This window comes from Brienomyrus brachyistius, chromosome 20 (genome assembly GCF_023856365.1).
Source record: "Brienomyrus brachyistius isolate T26 chromosome 20, BBRACH_0.4, whole genome shotgun sequence".
Classification (NCBI taxonomy): Eukaryota; Metazoa; Chordata; class Actinopteri; order Osteoglossiformes; family Mormyridae; genus Brienomyrus; species Brienomyrus brachyistius.
Window position 1 is genome coordinate 19,061,205 of NC_064552.1, and position 21,025 is coordinate 19,082,229.

At 44.2% G+C, this 21,025-nt stretch overlaps 2 long non-coding RNA genes and 2 other non-coding genes across 4 annotated transcripts; all 4 read left to right on the plus strand.

Moving 5' to 3' along the window:
- The first annotated feature begins 3,865 nt into the window (after positions 1–3,865).
- Positions 3,866–12,141, plus strand: LOC125715615 (uncharacterized). Its single transcript, XR_007384126.1, has 2 exons — positions 3,866–4,023; positions 11,604–12,141. It is a non-coding gene; the product is annotated as an uncharacterized LOC125715615 (long non-coding RNA).
- LOC125716110 (U2 spliceosomal RNA) lies at positions 5,771–5,961 on the plus strand. The gene has a single exon (XR_007384268.1). It is a non-coding gene; the product is annotated as a U2 spliceosomal RNA (small nuclear RNA).
- On the plus strand, positions 9,910–10,073 carry LOC125716099 (U1 spliceosomal RNA). Its single transcript, XR_007384258.1, has one exon. It is a non-coding gene; the product is annotated as a U1 spliceosomal RNA (small nuclear RNA).
- Positions 12,142–16,211: 4,070 nt separating the features above from the next.
- LOC125715617 (uncharacterized) lies at positions 16,212–20,567 on the plus strand. Its single transcript, XR_007384129.1, has 3 exons — positions 16,212–16,737; positions 16,917–17,925; positions 18,013–20,567. It is a non-coding gene; the product is annotated as an uncharacterized LOC125715617 (long non-coding RNA).
- The last annotated feature ends 458 nt before the right edge of the window (positions 20,568–21,025 follow it).

Sequence of the window (21,025 nt, forward strand, 5' to 3'; positions counted from 1 at the left end):
ACTAACCAGGCCACTGCTCAAAGTGTGCCCGCGTTATTTTTCAGTGACAACTTTATGAAATTTTTTTACCAAAAAATATTCTCAATTAGACAGAACATTTTGAATACTCTGATAACTTCATTCTCTGGCCTCGACACGGCGTGTGCTAATGCTGCAGCCACCCTATTTGAAGCATTTACCCGGGTTAACCAGTCAGAACTGATGTCCTTAATTTTATCTTCAAATTCATCTACTTGTTTGCTAGACCCTGTTCCAACAAAATTATTCAAAGAGATGCTTCCGGCATTGATTGAACCACTACTAGCAATAGTTAACTCCTCAATCAGCATCGGCCATCTACCAAAATCTCTTAAACTAGCAGTAGTTAAACCTCTGTTGAAGAAACCAAACTTGGATCCCTTTGAAATGATAAACTATAGACCAATCTCTAATCGATGATGATGAGAACCCTTTATTGCTATTGCAATACACTATGTCACAAGTACCAGCGAAAAAACTGGCCATCAACCCGACCATACATATACACAAACATCACAGTAGGGGGTAGACAGAATAACATGAGGAGAGAGGAGGAGAATAAAAAAACAGCCCCCAGACTGTACTCCAGTGGGGAGGACATTGTAGGAACCAAAAAAAGCACCTCAGCAATATAAGCACATGGTCACTTCACCTTAAAACATGAAAAGGCACAACTTGCAACAGGTGAGGGAAATGGGGATGTGGAGGTAGTCCAGCATAGACAAACAGCCATCCGGTCCTGCAGCCACGAGGGCGCTGGTCACAGACCCACCTGTTCACAGTGGGGGTATGAAGCGGCGAACGTGAGGGAAATGGGGAGGTGGAGGTAGTCTTACCTGTCAGACCGCTATCAGTATGTAAATCTAAATAGTGATTCCTCAGAACATGTCAAGGTCAGATACAGTGCCACAAGGTTCAGTTCAAGCTCCCCTACTATTTTCACTATACATGTTACCCTTAGGCTTAGTTATTCGTAAGTATGGAATTAGCTTTCATTGCTTTGCAGATGATACACAATTATATATATCGGCTAAACCAGAAGATAGATAGCAACTTCAGAGAATGGAAGAACGTTTAATGCATATCAAAAAGTGGATCTCAGACAACTTCCTCCAGCTGAACCTAGACAAGACTGAGGTTCTTTTTACTGGCACTAAAGCCACCAGAAGTAAACTATCGGACATCACAGTCAATCTGGAGGGACTACCTATGACACCAAGCACTGTTGTTAAAAACCTTGGTGTTATTTTAGACTCTGATCTTTTGTTCGAAGCACATGCTTCAATCATTATCCGTACCGCCTACTTTCACCTGCGCAATATTGCCAAGTTAAGAAACACGGTCTCCTTTCAAGATACAGAGAAATTGGTTCATGCGTTTATTACCTCCAGGCTCGATTGCTGTAACGTCTTATTCTCCAGCTCATCCAGGTCATTAAATAAACTCCAGCTGGTCCAGAATGCAGCAGCCAGAGTCCTCACCAAAACTAAAAAATATGATCATATTACCCCAATTTCATCTTCACTCATTACTACATTTCTGTCTTATTTGTTATTTTGCATCACACAGATACATTTAGAGTCAGTTTTTGTCATTTTAGTGACATTTCCATGTATTTCCTTATCTGAAGGTGTGGTACCTTCTGATTGGAAGCACGCCTTCATAACGCCTATTTTCAAAAAAGGGGATAGAAGTAATTTGTCTAACTATAGGCCAATCAGTCTAACTTGTATAACTGGTAAAGTTATGGAGGCTATAATCAAAGAGAAAATGATAGATTACCTGGACTCCAATAACATTTTGCGGGATAGCCAGCATGGATTTAGAAGAGGTAGATCCTGTTTAACAAATCTGTTGGAGTTTTTTGAGGAAGCTACTCAGGAAGTTGATGATAAGAAGGCCTATGATGTCATCTGCTTAGATTTCCAAAAGGCTTTTGATGTTGTCCCCCACAAGAGGCTCCTACTTAAACTCAAAGCGACTGGTATTTTAGGTACCGTAGCGACCTGGATTGATAACTGGTTAACAGATAGGAAACAGCGAGTAGTTATAAGAGGCACAATGTCACAGTGGGCTTGCGTTCATAGTGGGGTACCGCAGGGTTCGATTTTAGGACCACTATTGTTCCTAATTTACATAAATGATATGGATACCAATATATACAGTAAACTGGTGAAATTTGCAGATGACACCAAGGTGGGTGGTGTAGCAGATACTGAATTAGTGGCTCAGCAGCTACAGCGGGATCTTGATTTAATTAGTGACTGGGCTGATACCTGGCAGATGAAATTTAACGTCGATAAATGTAAGGTACTCCATCTAGGGAGCAGAAATATAAAGTACAGGTATTTCATGGGTGTCACTGAAATAAAGGTAGCTGATCATGAGAAAGACCTTGGTGTGTATGTTGATGCTTCCATGTCCCATTCTCGCCAGTGTGGGGAAGCAATAAAAAAGGCCAATAGGATGTTGGGGTATATCTCCAGGTGTGTGGAGTTTAAGTCAAGGGAGGTAATGCTAAGATTATACAATTCCTTGGTGAGACCTCACCTAGAATATTGTGTGCAGGTTTGGTCACCATATCTTAAAAAGGACATTGTGGCCTTAGAAAAGGTGCAGCGTAGGGCCACAAAAATGATTCCTGGTCTTAGAGGAATGTCATACGAGGAACGGTTACTTGAGCTAAATCTGTTCAGTCTCAAGCAAAGGAGATTGAGGGGGGACATGATCCAGGTATATAAGATTCTAACAGGTTTGGATGCTGTTCAACCAAATAGTTACTTCAGCATTAGTTTAAATACACGAAATCGTGGCCATAGGTGGAAATTAGCGGGAGAACATTTCAAGCTGGATTTAAGGAAGCACTTCTTTACGCAGCGTGTAGTCAGAGTATGGAATAGCCTTCCTGATAATGTAGTGCAAGCTGAATCCTTGGGTTCCTTTAAATCAGAGCTAGATAAGATTTTAACGACTCTGAGCTATTAGTTTAGTTCTCCCCAAGCGAGCTTGATGGGCCGAATGGCCTCCTCTCGTTTGTATAGTTCTTATGTTCTTATTTCTGATATACAGGTTTTTTGTAGTGTGTGTCCAGGGACTAACGTGCCTTTCCATATTTTCATTCATATGTAGGTTTTCCCCAGCCAGAGTTAGACAGGGGGGGCATTCTGCGGCAGGGTGGCTTGCTCTAAGATGCCCGCCCAGCTAGAATCTTTTCCTTTTAGCCCAGCCCAAAGTAATTTATACAGAACAAATAAGGAGTAAATATCAGTATCTGGTGCAAGTTTGATTCATGTAGGATTTTCCCAGCCAGAGTTAGACAAGGGGGGGGCATTCTGTGGCAGGGTGGCTTTGTATAAGATGTCCCCCCCCCTCAGCTAGAATCTTTTCCTTTTAGCCCAGCCCAAAGTAATTTATACAGCACAAATATAACAACACCTGCTCTACCTGCTGTCCGTATCCTCTTTTCCAAGTGGGAAACTGAAAAAATCTCATGTTGTGGTCCACCTTTCTGCCATCTCTATCATGTGATTTAGTATGACAGCCTTTCACACGTTACGAGGGTCCTAACACCTTACCAAAGATAATGCCGCATGCAAATGCTCGCTCAAGAGTTGTATACACCCAAAATGGCGATTCGACCCACAATACACTGCGGATATAGCGAATGTGACGTCAGCTGCAAAAAGATCGATTGACCAGACCTACAGTACTTCCTCCTTCCCGCGCTCGACCGCACCTTTCTCTTGGTCGCCAATTTCGGAAGGTTTATATATATATATATATATATATATATATATATATATATAATAGCATTTTATGTTGCATCAAACTCGTTTGTGTCCTTTGTAAGCTCGAATAATTTGGTGGACAGCAGGTGGACGAATCCATGTCTGAGTCGGCCTCAATCAATCACGCTGAAATGCGAAATGCCGGCAGGCCCCGGAAGGTTACGCTGGACCGCGGTCGCTGTCGAGTGAGCACCGGTGTCTGGCCACCTCGAGCGAGGTAAGATTTTAGGAGTCTTTTTGCTGGTTAAGGTGTTGTTTTGGGATTTTTGGTGGTTTTTTCTGGAGCGATAAAAGTGTCCTGCGAAGTGTTTCTTGTTGCGCTCCTTGGTACGGTACAAACTTCAAATCCACAGAACGATAAACTTCTCAAACGAAATGGTTCGGTAGCCAGACAAGGTTGTCTGGAAATTGTAGCTGTCTGTAAGAAGTAAAATTTGCATTTTTTTTTACTATTAGCTTGGGAGTTAAATTGTAGCCGAATTCGCGCAGACATTCAATATCGGCCTAGTAGGCGAAGCGCAGCCTCTGGGCCTCGTGCGACTCGCAATAAATCTGCACATTCCTGACAAAGATCTTAGATGAGCAGTAGGGCTGGTGTTGTGTTTTTTATTTTAAATGTTAACATGTCAAATTCCTATTTTTAACAAGTAGGCATCTTTCCGTTGGGCCCTTGGCGATTAGATCCCGGGAGAGTGAAACGTGCCGCCCTTCGGCCATATTGTTAGAGCGATATGTCTGTCAACTGACTGCGTGTTTATTTGTAATAATCTAGCAAAAAATAAACGCATGCATTTGGGTAGACAGCGGTTTATTGACCGAATCTACTTCGTCTTTGAGGTGTGTTTGGTTGCAGGGGCTGGTATAGTGGCGGTGACGGTGATATGCCGGACCAGCTACCGACTTTTAGCGTGGTCAAACAAAAGCTTGGTTCGCGTTAGGTATCCCGGGTGTAACTTAATGGGCTGTGGTGAGTTTGCAGTCAGTGGGTTAACGTGTGGAAGTGTGTAACGTTTTAGGGGTGTTTTCAAGAAGTACCAGCGAACATTTCACTCTGTTGTACGGGTGAAGTAGAAGTGCGTAGATTTAGGTATGGACGGTTGTAACGTCGTGTGTGTTTGGGGAGGCAGGGGGTTTCTGGGCTGATTTGGTCCCGACCAACATTGACAGCAAATCTTCGCCCTTGTCTACGCAGATGAACTGTGCGATGATGAATGTGAGACGGCTCACGTGATCGATCAGCATTACAACACGTGGGTCTGCATAGAGAGCGTGACACCGCGCGTCGCAGGTGCAGCCAGCGTGCCGGCGCAGGCACGAGAGTCGGCGGTCCTGCGCGTGCATGTAGTGAGAGTTTGGCTGAGGAGGTCGGCCACCTCCGGCACTGTGGAGAAATCCCCACTCTGTGGGAGGAGGTGTGCACACGCGTGTATTTTCTCTGCAGTGAACGGCATAGGAAAGCAGAGAGGGACAGCTGGAACTGACTAAAATTGACCTGTACGAGTATCTTGGTACTAACTCTATGTATTACGAGAACACCGAGGGATACTTCCGTATTGTGTATACGTAGAATGGCAGTCATCGGACAAGGATCGCCGCATGAGCGCTTTATTAAAAGAGCCCCGGTTGCTTGTGTTCAGCCAGTCTTTGTCGTAGTCAGGGCAAACGTCTAAGGTTGCGGAGTATTCGGAGTTAGCTGCCAAAATGTATTCTCACTGATGACGTTTGGTGGCCAGAGTGAGAGGTTCTGAATCCGCGTTGCATTCTGGGGTACGCGAGCTCCGATTCGTAGTGCCTTTTCGATATGGGCGGCCTATGTATTTGAATATTTGAGTTGTGCGTAAACGAGCGCGTTTGAAGCTGGGTTTGGTGTTTCTGTCACTCCGTAATGCTGGTACACAGCACTCCCGTCAAGGGGCTTATTTTGTCGGACGTTCATCTGAGTCTGGGCATGGGCTGTTTTTTTTATCGCTTCTCGGCCTTTTGGCTAAGATCAAGTGTAGTATCTGTTCTTATCAGTTTAATATCTGATACGTCCCCTATCTGGGGACCATATATTAAATTGATTTTTGGAACAGGGAGATGGAATAGGGGCTTGCTCCGTCCACTCCACGCATCGACCTGGTATTGCAGTATCTCCAGGAACGGTGCACCCCCTACTGGGGAAAATTGTGGTTGAAAAGTAGATTGTGGTCGGAGGCATGGGGAGTTTGATTACAGTTCCGTTTAACTGCGGACTTTATAATAGAGACCGTGTACTTGATGTTTTGCAGAACATCGTTTACTCCTGTTGATGTTTTGATTAAGTGTTTATTGTGAACTTGTACATTTATGTTGTACTTATTAACTTGGCTGGGAGTTTTCATTGAGTTTTGTATCTATTGTTAGTGATCTATATTATATTTTAAAGGGTATAACCTTTTAAATTGTTTAGTCTTGAGTTGATTTTGTCGGTGTCTACTGTTGAATTTGTCTGAATTTAATTTAATTTTACAATTTAAAATTGTAGCTTAGTTTTAACATTCAGGTTTGTAAAGCACTGTTTCCTGTACTGATGTCCAATGTAATTACGTACAGAGGCAAGCCATACGGCTTCCTAAATGTTCTGTAAGTGGGTTTGGTGGTTTGTCTGACATTACATGCAATTCCACAGTTCAGCCACAAGATGGCTGCAGTGATCTTCGTGGAAACAAAGTGTGATGCGCAAGCATGATCTCGCTGTCAGAAAAGCTTGTGCAGGGGCCTGCAGCAGAAATAGTTTGGTACAGTCAAATCAGCATCAGAGCCAGTTAGCACTGTTAATTCAGCAGCGGTCTCCATGCTACAGGAGAGAACCTCATGTCCAGTGAATGGTATTGTTTTCTGCCTCTGCTGTCTGTGTGCCTTGTGATGGACTGGTATCCTACACCCTAGGGGTTGTGACCTGTGCTGTTCTGGACAGACTGCAGATACCTGAGGTGCTCTTCCACTGCAGCAGATACCATGTTTTCGGCAATTTCCCTATTACAATTACTTTGTGTCAATCAACCTGTGCCTAAAGTGCTAAAGTCACTGGGGACCTTTGGAGCAGAACTTGGAAATGCTTTACACAATACAACTGCCATTTTGAAAGAAAAGTTTGACTCGGGGGAAAACGGTGATAAACTAAGCGAGACATGTTAAAGTAATAATAATGGATTCATGGACACAGGAGGAGAGCTTTTTATTGCAATTTGGTCTTGGGAAGAGATGCAACATCTGAATGGTCTGTCAAGAAACTAACAAAGCATACACCTGGGCTGCATATTATTGAAAAATTTTCTGAATTTTCAGAAGAAAATGTAGTTTTGTTGTAATGTTGTTGTTAATTTTTAAAGCAAAGAGTTAACATAAATTTCACACAAACCCATCTAGGTGTGATTTAAACAGGAATGAAAATGATTATCGGTGTTTCCCCTAGGTTTACAGCTTTGGGTGGGAGGGGGGTGGGGCAGACGGACACCAACAGGATTCATGGTGTTCATGTGTTTTTTAATGCCAGCAGTCAATGTAGCAACTTAACGCCAGAACATTTCTTTTTATGACAATTAAGGCCTGGGAACATTTAAAAAGACACATTTTTGTCTACTTTTCAGGTGGTTGGTAGTTTAGTTACTGTTTTCAGGTAAACAGTTTACCCCTGCGTCAAAACTAAATTCCTTTCTCATATAGTCAGTGCCCCAAAATGCATCGTCCCTATGGCATTGTGTGAGCACTGCAAGTCAAAATGCCTAGATGTTTTGTCACTATGGCAGAGGTCTAGCTAACAGAATACAATTATGTATAAAACTGAAAAAAGGATTTTACAGTAAGAGCAGCCTCCAGTTTGACATCACACGCACTGTGCTCATACTGCCAAGGAAATTAACCATTTTTATTCACACACACAAAGTAACTTCCGTACATTAGAGCAAATAAAAGAAAATGTGTACAGTGTTCTGTACATGTATGAAATATAAACAGAAACAAGAAATTATATCTAGCATACAGTGTTGTAAATAAAGTTTCACAACTACAGTTGGACTTTCACTGGTCGCTGTCGTCACCCTCCCTCTCCTGGTCACCATCCTCATCCTCCTGGCCATCCACTTGCTGCTCTCTGTTTGCCCATAGATATTTGTCCACATCGCAGCGGATATTTTCCCTTGCGATGCAGCGGGGGAAGAAACGGTGTGAATGTCTCAAACATCCTTTACACTGATCCCCTGTGATGTCCAGATTGAGGAAAGGAGAGTATGGTGGTAGTAGCTCCATGAGCGTCCTTGAATGGGTAATGAACCAGGCCCTGGTGAGTGGGCCACGGTGGAAATTCACATTGTCCCACACAATCTCATAATGTGGTAGGTGAGACCCTTTGAGACCGCTCTCATTTTCTGGGACCAGATCAGTATAAAGACGGTCCAAGAAAATGAGGAGCTTTTGAGTGTTGTATGGGCCTAAACTGGGGATGTGTGTGGCCACACCATTCTCAGATATGGCAGCACACATTGTTGAATTGCCCCCTTGCTGGCCTGGGACATCCACCGTGGCCCGCTGGCCAATAATGTTACGGCCACGTCTTCGGCCCTTGGCCAGGTTGAAACCAGCCTCATCGACAAACATGAGGATGTGAGGTGTTTCATTTCCTTCTAATGCCATTATTCTCCACAACAGAGTAAAAAATAATCAATCATATAGAGCAGTTAGAACAATCCTATTACTGTTGTTTATATCTAAATTTTCTATGTTCTCCTCCACAAGTTCAATATAGCCTACTACTGGCCACTACTCCAGTGGCTCCAAACCTGGGGTACAGGCCCAGGTCAGGCCTTTTGACAGTTTTTGGAGAAATACTGAATACAGTTTTCTGTTGCAGTTTTTAGGCAAAATGCTGTAGTCAGATAAAGCTGGATTTTGAAGGTAAAGAGGATACTGAAACCCCCCCAAAAAACTGGGAAGCACTGCTTACTGTAATGTTACAATGTTAGACAACCAATAACTGACTTGCATGCACATACTGGTACCGCAGCTCTTTCACTCTGTCAGAGTTCCTCTTAAATAGTACCCTGTAAATCTACTTCATGGTCATCTGATGCTTCTTCAATACCCATGGTATGTTGTTAACTAATTTTGACAATTGAACAGACTATTGTGCATATGATGTCTTACACAATGGAATGATGCTGACATGTTTTGGAGAGAACAACCATTAGACTGAGAATCAACTAATCGGTTTACATCAGCAAGATCTATTTGGGAAATGTGCTAAATGTGAGCTCATTGTGCTAACTGTAGGCTACTTGTATATAACCATTTGCAAAGATGCACTGAGACGCTTGTGACGTGTACTAAGACATTTGCAATTTGATGAAATCAATGAGAAATGCCATTCTGTTGTGAACAATTGCAAGGTGTTTTTGGAGATTTGTCCTTGTTTTGAGTCATTTCTGTTTCAAGAAATGAGCCAAACCAATGGAGAAACTGTAATACCAGGTGTGAACAGGGCCTAAGACAATAGACCATGTTTGATCACAGCCGGGCAGCAGCCACAAGTTAAAAGGTCAAGAACAGGCCAGTGGCGATATACAACTCATCGTTGATCATCCTACCTTGTGGCAGCCTGACTGCTAAGTATCTGCGCTGCAGTATACAATTAACCACTGAGGTATTTTCTAAACTATCTTGCATCCCTGTGCTCAGTGTTTAATAGTCAGTTTGATATTATGGTAAAGGTATCCAGTTGTATGCACTGGTTTGTTTCACGTACAAATTTTCAAGCCAGAGTTGAATGTGTTTTTTCTCATGTTCTGTGTCCTAACATCCCTCAGCATTCTGTTACTGGTAATGTACAGTCCTCTTCCTGTCTGGTTGGGTGGTTCTGCAAATGGTGACGTGCAAGGCATTCTGGGATATCCTGAAGGGGGCGATGGCACGCAAAATGAAAACAGTACAGCTCACATGACGGCAGATACATACAGCAAAGCAAAAGTACTTTGGGGAGTACTTGTTCAGAATCGCTGTAGGCTGAGATTTGCCCATATGAATGGAAAACCGTGAACTGAACACACTTGCTCTGGAGAGACATGCCGTCTGACTCGGAGAGCAACTCATACTTACCTGGCAGGGGAGATACCATGATCAAGAAGGTGGTTCACCCAGGGCGAGGCTCAGCCATTGCACTCCGGTTGTGCTGACCCCTGCGAATTCCCCAAATGTGGGAATCTCGACTGCATAATTTCTGGTAGTGGGGGACTGCGTTCGCGCTCTCCCCTGATCACTGGTAGAAAGATAGATAAGAGGGTATTACAACATGGGGGTGCTGTTTTACCCAGTTCTCTCTTCAATGTGGATCCTTTTGTACTTTTATGGGTTCTTGGTACATATATGGCACCCTCATAAAGGTTCTTTGATTGGGGAAAAAGGAAGGCCAAATTAAATTTTCATTTAATTTGGCATGTCAATTGCCTAATTTTCATGGCTCAGATATGCTGTTCATTTATTACTTTTTTTTCCTTCAATTGATATCACACTGGGTTTATAAGTAGTAACAAGCTAACATTTTATTAGCACCTCAAAAGCACAATAAAAACACTGTTTTTGAGCCTCGTTAAAGGCATATACTCACTTCATTGGAAAGAAAGTACTCTTTCCCATACCATAAAAGTACTCTTTGAGTTCTTGTTGCAGGAAAAAGTTACAGCTCAGAAGCTATTGAAAAGATCCTCTCAAAGGGGTTAAAATGGCATGTCTAAGCTCTGGAAGGAATGTGTAATTCACTAAATTTCCTCACAGCAACTTTAGAATTAGAATTTACACAAGCCTCCAACTGCTCATCAAAAGTTCTTCAATTTGCATAAATGGCGACACGATTCCAAACTCCCAATTTTGTGACTAATACGAAAAAAGAGAGATGAACCTCTGCAAGCTAAGGGGAGAAAATGCATGCACGCACACACGAGCCTGTGCACACGTGCGCACACACACACCACTGTAGTGCCCCGCCCCATCTTTTAACATCGTTTAATACTGTTGATGTTTTAATTGTTTATTGTGAATTTATACATTTATATTTTATTTTAACTTGGCTAGGAGTTTTCATTGAGTTGCGTATCTATTGTTAGTGATTTATATGATGTTTTAAGAGGTATAACCTTTTAGATCTTTATTTGTAGGCATCTTGTTGAATTTGTGTGAAACTTTCTTTAAAACTGTTGCTTAGCTTTATAAGGCATGTAATATATACGTTTGTAAAGTGCTGATCCTTTTCTGATGTCTGTCTAATGTAATTATTTAAAGATGCAAACTTGTGAGTCCTATAAGGGTTAGTTTTCTGGTCAGACTTGTAGAGGTGGACATTCTGTCATGCTCCCACACACGCATCACCTCAGGGACACTTCAGGGAGCATCTCCACACTCCAATGGGACGCCACACAAAGACACGGCCGCATAAAAAGAGGTCCGGGTTTGGCAGAGAACCCCTGATGTAGCCAGGACACTGATGGGTAAAATCACATGCGGTCTGATCAGTGTGGTCTCTCTAGATTTGAACGGGTGTGAACATCCCTCTTTCTGTGTCCTCTTTGAGGCAGGAAATGTCGGCTCATGGGATGCTGTTGGGGTTTTCCCACAGACGCACCCAACCCCCCAGCTCAACCTGGGACATAGCAACAGAATATTACTTAAATACACATTTATGCAAAGAGTTGTACTTGTATAGTTATACATGCCCACACAGCATATCACTGCAGAGTGATGCACATTCTCTTTACCATCTGTTTGCATGTATATGAATATCGCTTACAGGGGATTCGCTTTGAATTGGCTCCACAGAAGAGGTGCTGGGCAGAGGCTCCTTGATGGGTGAAGATCTGTAGGTGGGTGCCCGAGAGACGCAAGACTGCTGGGTAGAGGAAGAGGACTTGGCGGAGGACAATGTCTGGGTGGAGCAGGTTGCCTTGGACGCTTTGGTGGAAGAGCGTGAGGTGGATGAAGACTGGACACTGGAAGAGGCCTGGATGGAGGAGGGCATCTTGGCAGGGGAGGATGCCTGTGGCGTGGAGAGCGCCTGGACAGTGGAAGACGCCTGGCAGGAGGATGCCTTGGTGGTCGAGGATGCCTCGGGCTTCGGCGTCTTGGACCTGCCCAGTTCTTAAAATCACAAGGAAAGATTTTCAGTGTACCTAGCTGAATAATTTCACATTTTGAAAGATGTCTGAGGTAGACATTAACCATGTCCGCCAACAATTACCTCCTTCCAAATCCATCACCCCTGAAAAAGCAGAGTCATCCAGCCACGTGTGGTCTTGGCTAGTGGAGCTCAATTCCTGATAAAAAAATTAAACAAATCAATAAACTGTTGTTGACTGTGAGTTTCAAGTAATCAACAATGCAAATGAGCAGTAATTGCAACAATTTACATTTACAAGCATGTGCTGCAACTTACTTGGTCCTTCCTGTCATTGATGTATTTTCTAAATCTCTTCATTGTCACACTCGTTATATGTTTGACAGGTGTATGTAGCCACCTGCTCACCGAACTGTAGGCCTTCCAGATGAGCTCACTCTGCTCACTGCTGAAACTCTCTGGCCTGTCCTTCTGCCTGGAGTGCTGTCGGTAGAGCTCCCACATCTCCTGAAAGCTATGGTCTTCAAAGCCTTTCGGACCATATATACACTGGTCGATGTTTGCCTCCAAGAGAATTGAGACTTGCGGGAAGCTCTCTGCGTACTCCGCGGTCTTTAATCCAGTGGTTCTGGATTGCGGCTGTCCTGCGAGGGTTTGCCGCCTCCTCTCTGTGCTTGTCAATGACACTGCAATCACAAGCAACATGGCGTTATAATTACTGGCAAAAAAACTCTGCAAAAAAGCAACATGAAATAGAGGAGAACTGCTTTCAGCAGCTAAATCAAATGGCACAAGAGTAAATGAAGAGGCCTGGATGGAGAAGGGCATCTTGGTGAAGGAGGATGCCTGTGGCGTGGAGAGTGCCTGGACAGTGGAAGACGCCTGGCAGGAGGATGCCTTGGTGGTCGAGGATGCCTCAGGCTTCGGCGTCTTGGACCTGCCCAGTTCTTAAAATCACAAGGAAAGATTTTCAGTGTACCTAGCTGAATAATTTCACATTTTGAAAAATGTCTGAGGTAGACATTAACCATGTCCGCCAACAATTACCTCCTTCCAAATTCCTCATTGTCAAAGTCATCCAGCCATGTGGAGTCTTGACTAGTGGAGCTCAGTTTCTGGCAAGAAAAAAAAAATAGATTTTTTTTCCCCATGTAATCAACAATGCAAAAGAGCAGTAATTGCAACAATTTACATTTACTGGGCATGTGCTGCAACTTACTTGGTTCTTCCTGTCGTTTATGTATTTCCTAAATCTCTTTATTGTCACACTTGTTGTGTGACAGGTGTATGTAGCCATCTGCTCACTGAACTGTTGGCCTTCCGGATAAGCTCCCCCTTGTCACCGCTGAAAAACTCTGGCCTGTCCTGCTGCCTTGAGTGCTGTCGGTCCAGTGGTTCTGGATTGTGGCTGTCCTACGAGGGTTTGCCGCCGCCTCTCTCTGCTTGTCATTGACACTGCAATTACAAGCAACATGTTATAATTATTGGCAAAAATCCTCAGCAAAAAAGCAGCATGAAATACAAGTATAGATCCTTAACCTTTAGTATAAATATTTTTAGAGGAAAACTGCTTTCAGCAGCTAAATAAAATGACACTTAAGCGTAAATGAAAATAAAGATGAATGCAGTTTCATAAAATATACTTACTACTTCATGTAGCCCACATCATTTGCCACAAGCAAGCAGAACGGTGCATGTTCATGCTGGTCAAATGGTATGACCAACTTCCCCAGGCACTGCTGGCCGGATGGTGCTGAAATCCCTTCAGCACAGAGGAGTTTTTCGGTATAGGCGAGAGCAGTGGACTGGTGCAGCAGCTCACTTTGGGGTTTGGGGATGGTCATCTTTTCTTCGTACATGCGTGCTTCTTTAGTCGCTACAAGCACTGCCTGTTGGCGACTTGCTACAGCACTGGGGTTCACAACCTGGATTGCTGGTGCTGCCATTTTTAGTTTACCTGGAATGTAGTGGAAATGTAGTTTGTAACGTCATTCCTACATTTCAATCTCCCTGAGCGTGCACGTTCAACCAGAAACCCAAATCCCACCACACACATCAGACACTTTGCCTGAAAATAGTTTATATTTTATAGAAGTATCACCAATTTCGAAACGGTACTGTGCTCTGCATTTTGCATATATAACATGGAAATAACATTTGTGGTGTTCAGATCCGCCAGATCCGGGAACAATGCAGCGAGTATTCCAATCATAGCGATCATTTACATCACGATCAACCATGAATACCCTCATCAACTGCAAAAATGATAAATTAACGGCCGTTTAAAAGTGTGAAATTCCATCAGAAACGAATATGTGACTGAAGCCTTTAATATCAAGGATATATTATCCACTTACACTAGCTCCAGAAATATTCCCACTTAATACTTTGCCATCATCTAGCAAATAACCAAGGAGTTACTGTATATTACAAGCGCTTCTCCTACAAATGTATTGTCGAAGCCGTTCTGATTTTTTTTTCGGCATGGAAAGGGCATTTACATGACATTTAATAATCTGCTTATTGCGTTTATTATCAAACGTAAAACCGACGCTGCTCTGATGCTTATTCAGTCATATGCAGTGCTGTGTATACAGTTTATTCTGTGCATCCCGTTTATGCTATTCAATCCAGCGCTAAACGGGTAGTGGTGTTATAACAACTATTATTCTCTGCCTTACTGGTATTTTAAATGTAATCCAGATATTACTGCATGACCTAAATCGGTTTATTCATACGCCAATCTGTCGGATTCTTGCATTTACATGGCATTTGAGTTACTGACCATACACTATCATAATTATTAACAGGAAACTAATCAGTTTACACTTACCGTAGGTAAATCTCGAAATCCACAGGAAGAAGATTGCTGTGCTGAAACTCTTTGCTTTCTTCAGTCAGCTGAAAACGCCGCCACTCATGCAGAAAAGTTGCTCAGTAAATGAAATTATTCTACGATATCTCAGTGATTTATTTGCGGCAGTCAAATTCCGAGGGGAATGTCACGTCCAATCGGATTAGTGGGCGGGAGTTGGAGAATGCCGCATGCTTAGTCTACGGGCAAATTTTGCCGGACTATTGACTTAGCCGACTGTAGACGGCCAATCAGATGGCCGAACTGTCTATAGTCCATCTACAGTGACTTTAGATCTTGCGCTACCGTAGAATCGAGTCCTACAAATGGGTAGTGCAATTCATAAGCGATATGATTGGTAGGGAGTAATAAAGTTCAGCACTGAAGCAAAAAAAAATTGCCCTTTATTGACCAACACATTGATGATAGAGCATTGTACCATGGATGAGAATTCACAAAGTGCAGAGATTAATAATTGGAGCAATGCTCTTACATGTTACACTGATGATTTATAGCAGCATTGTACCAAGTAATAACACCACAACACTACAGTTAAGGGAATTAATAAAAAACACGGAGCATGGATTTAAACAACTATTTTACATTCAACTATTTACATTTGCCGATCCCCAAGGGGAGAAGAGGAGCTACACCTCATTCCTGCAAGTCATCTACAACAGAGGTAAAGTGTTCGTAGCTATCATACACTCTATTGCTCAGACCTTTAGACGGGGACGACATTTTTACTGGGCAGAAACTTTTTTTTTTTTTTTTTTTTTTTTTTTTCTCTTGTGTCCCTGGGTCGGTTGGCCACAGAGTGTACAAACAGGGAGATTTTGTATCCGTGATAGTTTCTCTCCAACACCTGAGAGGGCTTCCTTCAGTTTACGCTTATACTGCGTAGCTCTCGCCCACGCTGAAGGACTGTCAGTGCTGTGGAATGTGCTTTCAGTCTTGGAAGCGGGCATCATGGGCAAAGATGCACAGGATGAGGTGGGCAGACCAACAATCGCAGGAGCTGACTGACTGGCAAGCATTGTGGGCTGTGTGGAGGGGCCAGCAATCAGAGGAGCTGACGCACTGGCGAGCATCATGGGCTGTATGAAGGGACCAGCAATCACAGGGGCTGCTGCAGATGCAGAGAGGGAGGTCACAGGTCTGGTGATGGTAGAAGTCGGGGGGGGGTTTTCCTCAGTGGTGCCGACAGTAGTGGTTGAGGCCGGGAGAGTGGAATCACCACATCTGTCCTTTCCTTTAACACCTTTGTGCCTGCTGTGCTGGGTGTGGGCACATATTCCATCAGGGGGTAGTCTGGTGCAGGGAGGACCGCTGGCTGGTGTGGTGCCGGAGGTAGGTCAACGGGTGAGATGGAGGTGGTCTTTGTGATGGTTAAAGGCTGTTTTGTTGCGCGCATGTTGAGAAGCCTCTCTTGGCGACGAATGAAGTCCCGCACGGTCTTTGTGTTGATCTTTGGCAGAGGAATGCCAGCTTTGCACAGAACTGGATCCTCCACCAAAATCCGGTGCTGGATTCGCTGGTACACCTTTAAGATAAAGGTCTTCTCAGGGCTGGTGCGAGACCCTTGAGGTGAGTGCAGCCACAACAGTTTCACCAGTGTGTACATCATTCTGTTGTGCTGGAGCGTACCGCTTGGCCATCTTCACCCGCTGTACTACAGTAGCCTCGAAGGGGTCATCTCTTTTAGTGCGGCAGTAAAGGGTGTTGCCCCAATGTGATTTGTACAGCTGGTTGAACTGCTGTGGATGTTTGTCATGCTCTTCCATGGCATTCCAGGCTTCAAGCACCCTGTTCCGCTGCTCTGTGCTAAGTGACAGCTTGTCGTCTACCAAGCCAATCTCCACCAGCACAGAGCAGAACCTTTCCAGCTTTTGAAAGCCAGGAAGAGGATTTTGGCTGCAGGCGTCCTCCTTTAAAAAAACAAAAGACATACGAATGTGGTAAATACATGTGGTACCGTCAACCCCAAAACTTTTCATACCCATACCGGATTTCTATTTATACTGACTTTTTAGATTTCCTCTGGCTGGAAATTGCATAAATATGTCACCACAAAGTAAGACATTATTCTTGAGACATAAATGAAACAAAATATATATATATATTGATATATTGTCAGGATAACCAGAACAGAGAAAGCCGGATCCAGGGATGCAAGCCGAGAGGCGCTCTATCAATGAAAACCGAGCTGAGGCACCAGAAGGAATAGGCGAGAGACAAGGTTGAAAAACAGGCAGGGAAGTCGTAAGCCGGGGGGTCAGTCCTACAAGGAGGCGCGGGACAGGAATACACAAGGGCACAGGCACGGGAACGAGACGAGCCGGAGCAGGCAGGGTAGAGGGGTCAGGTGCGGGAACGGGTCTGGAACGGGATAGAGAGAGGGGTAAGGAGAGGACACGAGGCAAACAGGCAGGGTCTGGTAGCAGGGAGAGACAATCGACAAGAAAGTGCTTAGCAAGGCTTCTAATCATCAGCGCAATACTTCGCACTGGGCTGGTGACTTCTGGCTGGCTTTATACCTAGGGTCAGTACACTTAATGAGCCTCTGCTGGTGGTGTCCGCCTGTGGGGGTGTAACAGTACCCCCCCCCGACGGCTGCCTCCCGGAGGCCGAAGACGCTTGCGGGGCCGACCCCGAGGGCGCGGAGCAGGGCGGGAGGGGTGAGACTGGTGAAGGGGTGTGACTGGTCTTGAGGTCTGGGTCGTCAATCGCGCTGGCCGGCAACCAGCTACTGTCCTCCCGGGATTCCCCCTCCCAGTGGACCAGATACTGGAGTTGACCCTTCTGGTGGCGAGAATCCAGGATGGAGCGGGCTCGTGGGGCCGGGTCCACCTCAGGCACATCCTCTGGGGAGTCGTCCAGCGGAGGGACATCGGGCCGTAGGGAACTGAACTTCACCGCTTTCAGCAGTGAGGCATGAAAGGTAGGGCAGATGCGATCGACTTTAGGGAGTTGTAAACGATAAGCCATGGGTCCCACTCGCCTCAGGATACGGAAGGGTCCGAGGAACCGCGCGGTCAACTTCTTACACTCTGGGAGACGTAGATTCCGTGTCGACAGCCACACCAACTGACCCACCCGATAAGTGGGTCCCGCCGGATGGATAGACAGTGGAAGTTTCATCGCTGGTGAGTGTGATGTGGGAGAGGACAGCTAAGGGAAAATGTCCCAGATTCACCTGTGCTCTGGCTGAACAGGTACTCTAACCCAAGCAGCTCGTCGGAAGGGACATCAGCAGGGGTCCGGAAATTCTCTTCCACAGTCTCACCAAACAGCTGCTGACAGCGGGTGTTGAGGCGGTCGATCAGCGGTGCAGAGTAGGTCCTGTGGTGCCGTCCTCTGCCACCAAACACGGCATCCGAGCTCCTGTCCGAGTTCCACCGCACAATGCCGCTTAGCAGGTAAACCTGATAGGGCTGCGCTGCGCAGTGAGGACCTGGACATGACAATAAAATGTATAACGGTGTTGGAATAATAACAGGCCCATGTTTCATTTGTTAGAAGTGATCAGACTACACGCTCATACCTGGAATCATGTGCGGCAGAGCTTTGTGGAATCCTTCCAGGCTGTTGCTTCCACGCAGACATTTGTAATAGGGCACATCCACATTGCTGATGGTTGTTACGTGCAACCCTATACATGCTCATGTCTGGTGGATCCTGGATGCCCTCCAGATGCCGCTGCTGCTCCGCCCAGATCTCATCAATGGCCACTGTAAATGTATACAAATGCATACAATGTAAATGTGTAAAATAGATACATCCCGTGTTTTATGCTTCACTTCTCACACTACTGGCATTTGTGTTGTAATAGCTTTTTTTTCCATACCTGGTGTTTTGAAGAGCCTCACTCCATTCTCATCCAGACCGGCGGGACCTTTAAGCTCCTCGATGGCCAGGTGGATGAGCTGGAATGTTTCCTGAGCGCCGAGTGTGACCCTCCGTACATGATGTTTCAGCTGCTCCCTGGATATGTAGAGCCGCACTACATCCTCGTCTGACACGGACTTCAGCGCTGCCGGGTCCTTGGCCCTGACCGCCTTGATGAGCAGCTCCAAGTCCGTGCGGTTGTACGCCAGCACTGCCCCAGCTACAGCAGACTTGAAAATGGCGTACTAGCAGTGAGACTGTTCGGATGGCTGCGTCAAACCGGTGGATCCAATGGAAAATGTCCAGACGCACAACCATCCCACTGTCCACCCAAGGCTGGAACATGACAGATTTCATACTGTAATATGCCTCTCATTTGTTTATTTTTTGGCTTTGTTCTTTACAGTAACTTTTCTGGAGTACTGAATATGGCAAACATGACTGATAACTAATATGTAACAACTGCACAGTATACAAATATTTTTGGTAGACGACCATACTTTTTTTTTATTATAGTCTTACAGTTTCTACTTTGCATGCCAACAACTATTTTGAGTGTGTTGGAGAAAGCGGCAAAGCTTTACACTCCAAATCATATATGTTGGAGAAAGCGCTAGGCTTTGCACCCCAACTCTGCATACACTATGAATTACGAGACAACACGCTTTAAAGTTTTACTTGCGCAAGGGTACCCACACTTTCAGCAGAATGTGCTACAAAGGGTGGTTCTCCTTGGCTCCTTTATTTAGTCAGTGGGAGGCGCAGGGGTCTCGCAAAATAGGGAGGTGAGCAAGAAGAGAAAGTTCTGGTTTTGCTTAGGTGGGCAGCTGTTGAGCACATACTCAGGGTATGTGCAAGCTGAATGCTATTATTAATATAATCTAAAGTATGAGGCTAGAGGAAAACAAAATAATGTATATACATATTTACACTCATTGCTGATTATACAGAAATGATAACAAATGATTAATAAGTTTCTTCAACCTAACAGAGTGGTAGTGTTTTCATTTCATTGAGTTTAGATAGAATTTTAGGGTTTGTGCTTAGTGGATTGATCAAAGGAGAGGAGATTTTAGGAAATGTTTTAGCAATTCAGAAAAACTGTAAAATGTCAGACTACTTTGAAAGTGGGTGAGAGGCCTCAGACTCCAAAGGGTTACAGTAAATACTTATTATGCTATGTTTCTTTTATGTTCCTCTTTTTGAGTCTGGTACTATGACAAAAAATTCCCAATCTATCTATCCAGTGCTACTTTATCATTCCATCCTCTTTGCGCAATGTAGTGATGTAAAGTGCTGTCAGCAAAACAGCATGATACTACCACCACCCTGCTTGACCATTGGTTCAGTGTTCTTAGGTTAAGAAAGCAACCTCACCTTGATCCCCTGCAAACATATCTCTTTTCATTGTGGCCAAGCAGAGAAGTTAATGACACATTCACACGTCATTGTGACTGCCCCACATCCCCACCCCGTGAATATGCAGCCATCAGCAGCCTTTCAGACTGTTAGCCAGACAGAACACACTAAGGAATGTGTCTGTTTTATTCAAGCACAGTACAGAACCATACGTTTTTTTATTTTTCATTTTCCACTCTGTCCACCTTTATTCTCCACAATCAACCGTATTACTTTGTTTAGGCCTGTAATTAGTCTGTTACACACATCTTGGGTCACTCTCCTCTCCCAACATAACTCTTGCTTGGACATGCTGCTGCTTTGTATCTGGCTTGGCCTCCTTGCAGATGAAGTATTTCATCATGTGCCAAACGAGCTTAAAATCTGTTTAATTTTCATATACCACACTGTCCCTCATTGCTTGACAATATCAATCTTATTACTTTGTTTCAGTCTGTAATTATTATACTGCACACATCATGGGTCCGCCTCATCTCCAAAAGGTGAAGTAAAATACAAAATTCTAATTTCATCAATAAACTGACTAAAAACACATTTTGCTAGTTTTAGGCCATCTTTGCCTCACAACAGAAATAATTTCCTAAATTTGACAGGTCATTTATTACAGTGTAGTCAATTTATTAATGATATTGGAATTTTATCTAAATTTAAGATAATTATACTTGCTTAGATTTTCATTTTTTTGTAATGAAGTTAAGATACCTGAAATCAGGTGTTCTACCTGATTTCAGGTAAGTCACTTCAGCTTTCATAATCACTGCTCTCCCTGGTGGATGGATAAATCATTGCAAGTACTTTACACACAGCGAGGTAAGGGGCGGATCATGCCGGCCCACTTGTTCATTACATCATATTGGGGGATCTCATTACAGTCAAGGTCCCACCCAGAACCCAGCAGGGGCCAGCCAAGGACCAGCCAAGGTCCCATCATGGAAAGTG